The 8,135-nt window shown below is 45.8% G+C and overlaps 1 long non-coding RNA gene across 2 annotated transcripts; it reads right to left on the bottom strand.

Moving 5' to 3' along the window:
- Positions 1-274: 274 nt before the first annotated feature.
- Positions 275-4,274, bottom strand: LOC123087328 (uncharacterized). 2 transcript variants are annotated; one of them, XR_006441313.1, is made up of 5 exons: positions 4,013-4,274; positions 3,165-3,511; positions 1,788-1,924; positions 1,473-1,632; positions 275-638 (listed from the first exon to the last, which is right to left on the bottom strand). It is a non-coding gene; the product is annotated as an uncharacterized lncRNA (long non-coding RNA). The 2 variants fall into 2 exon arrangements; XR_006441311.1 differs by having other exon boundaries at positions 1,473-1,566.
- Between the last annotated feature and the right edge of the window lie 3,861 nt (positions 4,275-8,135).

Here is an 8,135-nt window from a genome sequence, read left to right as displayed (position 1 = left end):
GCCAGCAGATGGCAAAGTGACTATATTGTCCCATTTAATTTTGATTTTTCTTATATCAGTTCCTTTTCATAGAAAATCAAACACAAATATAATTATATGACTAATATAGCATATTCAACACATATTACCAATAGTCATGAACACATATATATCCAACACATGTTTCCAATTGCAAGCAATTAACCAAAGTGGTGGCACGGAGCATCCAACTGCTAGTACCTCTGCTCAAAAACCTTTTATAGCATAGCATTTCTTGTCCCTAGTATGCACCACATGAAGGTTCCATGGCCTTATCTCAGGCATGTTCTTTTTCAGTGTGACATGTACTTTAACGTCATCTATAGTCTGTACAGAGATCACCATTACCCACATAAAAATCATAGAGCAATAGAAAATGCTGCTTACTAAGTGTGATTGCATAAAGTTACCCCTGGTGCTAAACCTCATATTAGTGCATGTTACTGCTAATTATTATTTTATCACACCCTCATGCCGCCGTCGCTGTCAATCTGGGACACCTGGCCGCTCAAAACCATGCTACATGATGGAGGAGGTAGACCGAGAGGACTTGATGTGGGTGCCGAGGCGGATCGGGGAGGCTGCCGCGCGGGACATGACACATCGCCTGCTTCGGCATGCTACAACAAACATACATATTAAAGTTTAAATATGCAACAAAACCAACATCACAAAAATGATAGGACAATATAATATTGCTGGAACAAAAGGTGTATCGATCATCAAATTTCTTTGACCTACAAACCAGCCTAGGAGAAGTTCATCTATGTGAGAAAACCAAACATCAACTCAGCTAGTGGAGAACTGAGCATAATATTGCAAGCAAGAAAAGATAAATAAGTAAACAAAATAAGTTATCTCGGCAAGCAAACACTATGCGGCCCCTGTCATCACCACCATGCTGCTCATCTATTTTCTTGGCCCCTCTACCATCTAAACAAAGTTGCAAGCTTTTATGGAAACAAGAAAGCTTGTCATCTTTGCTTCTCAAGAAAAACCTTGAAACCCATCACCATTGCATAGGTGCAGTTTACAATAAAGCTATCCTGGTTTTACCAAACAGGAAATAAAGCCACAATTAGTAGATAAGCTAACAATTAACAACTATGAAAAGATCATTGACGCTTTTCAAGTTGAAGTAGTAGTTCACACTGCAATATCTGGTGGGTTCAAAAATTATTTGAAGTTTTACATATGATCTACTTCAAATAATTCAAGAAAAAAGCCTGATTCTCTATTCAACACTGTGAACTTCTAACCCCAGCTCATCATATCCCTATTTTTTACTGCACTTCCGGGCAGCCTAGATTATATGTGGTACAAGCATATGCTATTCATATGGTCGTACCATTCAACTAACAAAATGAATTAAGTCATCTTGGAGATTTATTCCACCAAGCACAAATATTGTATCATGAATCAGACAACAAACTTTTATTTGATTAGGAGTCTACCTCTAGAAATAGTAGCACATGAGGACATGACTTCCTATGCCACATCTGAAGAAATTGAGTTGTTGCGACTGTACTTGTTGAGCATGCGCACACACTGCAGAGGCATCAAAACCGGGCCAAATCAAACTAAGCTCATGAAGGAAGCGCTTCTTAACATCGACTACAGGGACAAAAAGCTATAATTAAAACATTTAAATTTGAACCACTGTGAACAAGAACTATTTGTTTGGCCCATCATACTTCTCACTGCACACTATCAGTGTAGAGAAACCTAGCAGAGCCACAATCAGTCACTATAGGAAGCAGCTTGCCTACCTGTTGAGCATGCGCACACACTGCTGGTAGGAAAGGTCGAAGTAGAACTTCTTTGAGATATAGTAGTTCTCTTCAATGGCAGGAAACAATTCATCCTCAGTGAGCGGTCTACACTTCCAGACAATATTGAAGCAAACCTAGGGGAAACAACAGCTCAAAACCAAATTAAGAGTTATTATCGTTAATCAATAAGTGGCACTCAGTAATACAAGGAAAGCAACATCTCGTCACAACTAAATCTTAGACAGTTCACCACAACCTTTTACACCATGTTCCTCATTATAAGTGGCTAGTAGTAGATGAATGATGATTTTCAACAATATTTCAGAATACATAATCCCACCAACTATTAAATACAGTTGTAAATGAGCCTTTAGAATCTTTATGTGAACCAAAGAAAAGGACAATTGCAATTTACAGATCATTCAACTAATACTTTCTCGAGTTCTCTAAACCTAACAGAACCATATTATGATCATCAACAGTCAAGAAACATGGCACTAGCAATTGCAGTTCATAGATCATTCAATCACTAACTTTTGGGGTTTTCTAAGCCCAAGGGTTTAACAGTAGCATATTATACTGGATTAATAATCAAGAGGCAAACAAGGGTCATTGCAATTCACACTTCAGAGATGATTCAATCACTAGCTACTCGTGTTCCCCATGCCCAAGGGCGTAGCATAACAGAACCATAATAGTAATTACTAGATCATTGATGGCGCGCGTTGCTGCGCCCGTCTATTTAGAAATTTCTTCAATAAAATTTGCAACTATTGACCTATTTGTTAGCAATAAAAGAGAGGTAAACTTTAGTTGGCTTGCAAAGAAGTACTGGGGTAGTACGGCAGGATATGGTTTTTGTGCAGTCTAATGAGCTTCAAACGGAGCGAAACGTTTGATGGGGTAGATAGTTAAACCAAGAAAATTAAGTGTGGTTCATATTTGGGACTGTAGATTCATACAAAATGTATACTACTGTTTCTAGAAAAGAATGATTAAACTACACTTTGTTTTCTTTGGCAGAAAGGGAGGACACATACTACAATACAACGTTTTGATATTTTGGCAAGGGAAATTCTAGAAATTTTTAGTGTGGGGAGAAAATACATGATACACAAAATGTTTTTATCTGCTATATGTAGCTAAATAATAGATCCTTAATAAAGTTGCAGACAATTATTATTTCATGATGTATTTGCCGATAATTACATGCACATTTTCAATGTTCGCTTTCATGAATTGGAGAGTTAAGGGAATGCATACATAGAGATCCAAAGAAGAAAACTGATTTGCGCATTTCATCAAACAAAGGACTGGCCAAATCTAGAGATAAGAAAGGGGGCAAAGATAGTAGCATGAACGGAAGGCACTTACGATTGGAGTGTCCTTTGAGCTACAGGAATGGTTCGGTGGCACACATGCACTGGAGTGAGGGGGCTCCTATGACGCTGACGATCAGCAGCCAGAGGCTGCTGCCCGCCACGCAAGCACCGGCCACCATGGCACCTGCCCAGTATGGTGTTCGCTCGAGTTGGCGATGGATCTAACAGCCAAACCACTCCATGCTCATGCGCGTCTCTCCAGCACCGCAGCAAGGAGCCTGTATCTGCATGGGAGGAGACCTGAATCGATCAGCAAGGCAAGCATCGCCTCACTTCGATTAAGCCGGCCGCCTGAGAAGTTCATCTCTCATGTGTTCGATGTTATACAATGCTTCAAGTCTACAGCCAAAGAGAAAGATTGTTTAACTTTTGATAGAATAAAGTTTGTTTAATTGAGAGGCCACATCTCTACTTGAATACTTAAAATAAGTTTCTTTTCTTGCAGAAATATACTACCAACAAAAAGATAATCCCGAAGTAGGAAAACACCAACGATCTTGTCTGTAATGGCACTTGGCAATTGACACCCAAGCGAGGAATACGCAAAAATGCATACCTTCACCACGACAGAACATAGATGCAAATTCAGGTGCTATTACCCCCGGCCTCCCGCCCGCGCATGAAAATACAGATCCAAATCGAAAAAAAGGGGCTAAAATTAGCCGGGAGGCGGCCGCGCGTGGATCCAAATTTGACTGGCCGGCGGAACCGGGAGGCAAAACACTAGCGCTGCAGCCCTATCTTGTTCTTCGAAAAAGCAAACAAACAGAGCACGGCCGACCGGAGGCCGGCACGGCAGGATGAACTAGTAGTACGGTAGCAGCAGGGGAAAGAACATACGTGCGTGCACCGGCGGTTTGTCGTGCGCCTGCGGCGGCGGTGGCGGGGCGCTTGCTTGTCAATTCTAGGGGCTCACGACGCAGCAGGGCGGGCCGGTGGAGGAGTAGCAACAGGGCAGCGGCGGGGATCCTAGGGTGCAGAAGGGGGAGGAGGAGGAGGAGGTGGGAGGGAGCGGCGGCGGGTGAGGAAGGAAGGAGCGAGGGGCGTGGGGCTGTGGATTGGGGCTAGGGTGAGGAAGGAAGGAGCGAGCGACGGCTGATGTTTTTTTACCTGGATGGGTGGGGAGAGAGGGAGGGGATAACCCCATAGTTTTTTTTACCTGGAAAAAAATAACCCATCTCTTTGCCATCTGCCAGCAGATGGCAAAGAATCTTTGCCGTCTACTGGCAGATTGCAAAGACGTGGGCCTGGTACGCCGTTACACTCGTGACGGCCACAGGATTTGCCAACCTCTTTGCCATCTGCTGGCAGATGGCAAAGATTATTTGCCATCCACTAGCACATGGTAAAGAATTGGCTGATGGCAACCATGTTCTTTGCCGTCTATCAGTTCTTTGCCATCTGTTTTTTATAAGCAGATGGCAAAGACGTTCTTTGCCATCAGCTGGCAGATGGCAAAGAGCTGGCTGATGGCAAATTCCCAGTTTCCAGTAGTGTTACATGTCTGAGTACAGACATCTACAAATGAAAAAGGCTAGAGAGCCTGGCTATCTACAACATCCGATCCAGATCGTAGCTGAGGTACAAGCTACTCGTCGAAGTCCACAAGAACACTACTAAGACCGAAGTCTCCGCTGCAAAAACATAAATAAAGCAACATGAGTACAAAGGTACTCAGCAAGACTTACATCAGATCCTATCATACATGCATTTGTATCAAGAGGGTAATGTGGGGTTTAGTTGCAGCAAGCCAGCTTTGACTCAGTGGCTATCCTGTTCTACGTCTACGAGAACTTCTCTGAGGTGATATGGCGCACACGAGTCCACTAATCACCACACAATACACTACTATGGATTCATCCCCGTCTCCCTACGAGAAGGCCATCCATAGCACTCACACTTGTCATGAGCATTTTAGAGTATCCACTTCAAGTTGTCTATGTACCATGTAAGCATCCAAGAAGTCCATAACCGCGGACCCGGCTATTTGAATAGATCATGTTAACCCTGCAGGGGTGTACTTCTTCACACACGCTCTCACCACTTACCGCCATGTACACGTCATGTAACTCGGCAACCTTCAAGCGGAATCCTGGCGAGGGTGTCGGCCACGACCTGACTAACCACACAAGACTCTAGTCCAGGTTTATCGCCTATTCGGGTTCCATCCGCAAGGAGATCCGGCCGGGGTTTCGCTCACGGCCCCAAACGATGTGTGCAGGATTCTCGAGCCCACCATCCGGGTGCCACTCGGTACACCAGGCCACGTGTGCCTAGTCTGTCCCAAGCCCACCCCGTCGGGTGCCACTTGGTAGAAAAATAGCACTACCTACAAACACCAGAAACTAGTTGCAACTCCTGGACAGAGATCAAGTTGGTTAATAAGTCGAGAGGGCTTGGAGCGCCCGGAGCCCAATGTGTGGTAGTATCAAGTCATTGGACAACATACATAGAACTCAATGCTTAAGGACGGTTCCAGTGAGACAACCCACCATGTACTCCTACATGGCCTCTCACCACTACCTTTACCAAATCGTGTTCACACACTTCACTCTCAGCATCAGAACATAGAACACTGCACTCCAATTCATTCCCAATGAATCAGACCTGACACAACTCTAAGCAATAGCAGGCATAGCATGGTAGGAACACAACAATGGCTCAATCAACTCCTACACATGCTAGTGGGTTTCAACTATTTACTGTGGCAATGACAGGTCATGCAGAGGAATGGGTTCAACTACCGCAGCACAAAGTAGCAATTGAATCGTTGTTGTCCTAATGCAATAAATGAGAGCAGGAGCGAGAGAGTAGGATTGTATCGGAATGAACAAGGGGGTTTGCTTGCCTGGTAGATCAACAAGGGGCACTGCTCCTCAGACAGGTACTCTGGAACACTCTCCGGAGCAGGACCTATCGAGAAGGAACAGTGTCGACAATCAATACACAAGCATATGCAACAATATGATGCATGAACATGGCATGTAGATGTGATGCTGTTTGAGCTAATGCAGCTAGCAATCATTTGGTTGAAGTTCATTTGAACCAAGAGTTCAAATGCAACTCCAAATTAACTCTTTATAAATGCCATTTACATGTTTTCTCTTATACAGTAGGTATAAGTTGGTTTGTCATGCATGAAACTAGTACAGATGGAAAGATTGCATTTTTGTGATAATTTTTCATATATAAATTATTTCAATCTGAGTTACGGTTGAATTTCTATGATTTTTTGAAGTTTAATCATTTTCTGGAATTTTCTGAGTTATTTTAAATCCAGAAAATGGATAACTGCGTCAGCATGACGACAACACGACGTCAGCAGGTCAACCGGGGATGACCAGGGTCAAACCTGACGTGTGGGGTCCACACGTTAGTGTACAAGGGTTAATCGGGGGTTTTATACTAATCTAATTAAAATATTAGGGCGCGGGGGCCCACTGTCAGTCTCAGGTTAGTTAGATGGTGATTAGCCTTAAGCTAATCACCTGACCCACGGGGCCCACCTGACGGGCCGGCGAGGTCAAAGGGTCAAACCTCACCGGCGTTAAGCCACCGGCAAGGCCCGAGACGGCGGGGCACCGCGGAAATCGCCCACAGGGCTCCGTTTGGCGCGTGAAGCACAGCTACGGGATGCGGACGCTCGTCCGCATCCAACCATGGTGGTGGCTCGGCCGGGGAGTGGCCGGAGTGGCGCCGGCGACGAGCTCAGCAGCGGCCGAAGCTCGGTCGGGGTTGGGTTCGGTGCTACGGTGCACGAGAGGGCGAGTGGGTGTGTGCGTTAGGCTCCTAGGAGCTTCCTGAGCACGGTGAGGCGCTCCGTTGTGAGCGCGCGCGGCTGTGGCCATGACGGCGAGGAGCTGCGGCGGCGATGGCTTCGGCCATGGTGGAAACGAGAGCTACGACGCGGGAACGAGGCGGAGAAGAGAGGGGAAACGGGAAGATGCTCACGGAGGACTCGACGGGCTTGTCGGCGAGCTCTGGGACGCGCTGAAGATGGTGGGGCTGCGAAGACGATCTCCGGCGACCGAAGATGAAGACAGCGGCGAGGCAGCTCTCCAACGCCTCCCGAGGCACGTGGCTTGACGGGGAGGTAGCCGGCGATGTGGCGGAGCTTCTGGGCGCAGCGATAGGGCGAGGGGTGGCCGGTGGACGCGGTGGTGCTCATCGGCGGCGGCCGGCGCGTTCGGACGCGAGAAAGAGGGCGAGGGAGAGGAGAGGAGAGGATCGGGGGAGAGTGAGAGAGTCCGGGGGGCGCGTGGCGTCGTCCAGACGCATCAGCAGAGAGACAGGCAGGCAGGGAGGGAGGAGGTGGCGCGGCGCGGCGGTGCGCGCATCGGGCACGCGCCCGTCCTTCTGGCGGGAGGAAGACGACAGGGGAGGGGGGACAGGTGGGCTGGGCTGGCCAGCTGGGCCGGCCAGGCCGCACAGTGCTAGGCCAGCACAGGAGCTAGCCGCAGGTAAGTTTTCTCCTGTTTTGTTTTTCTTTTCTATTTTCTGAGATTTGTTTTGATTTAATAATAATACTAAATCATTTTATTTACTTATACCAATTTTTGTAGGAACTAGTGGTATTATTCCAGAGCTCCTCAACAAATGGCATAATTTTTGGACATATATTATATATATAACAAATATATATCCAATGCAAATAATTATGCATTAATTCCAAATGCCCAAAATAAATACTTATGAGCTCCTAAAAATACTGGTTTGATTTTATCTCTGTGCAATATTTTCATAGAGCAACATGAACATTTTCTTGGACCTTTTTGGAGCAATTTTTATCTAGGTCATTTCCAGAGATGATTCTGAGGGTTGCACAAATCCTCATTTCAAATTTAAATGGAATTTAAACATGATGCACACATGACTAGGTAGCCTCGAGCATACCAGAACTAGGGATGTGACAGCGTATTTCGAGATTAGGTTTTCTCCCTCCGATTGTCGGAGAGGTATCTCT

Source organism: Triticum aestivum, chromosome 1B (genome assembly GCF_018294505.1).
Source record: "Triticum aestivum cultivar Chinese Spring chromosome 1B, IWGSC CS RefSeq v2.1, whole genome shotgun sequence".
Taxonomy (NCBI): domain Eukaryota; kingdom Viridiplantae; phylum Streptophyta; class Magnoliopsida; order Poales; family Poaceae; genus Triticum; species Triticum aestivum.
Note: the sequence above shows the minus strand (reverse complement) of the source record. Positions and strands in the feature narration are given on the sequence as shown.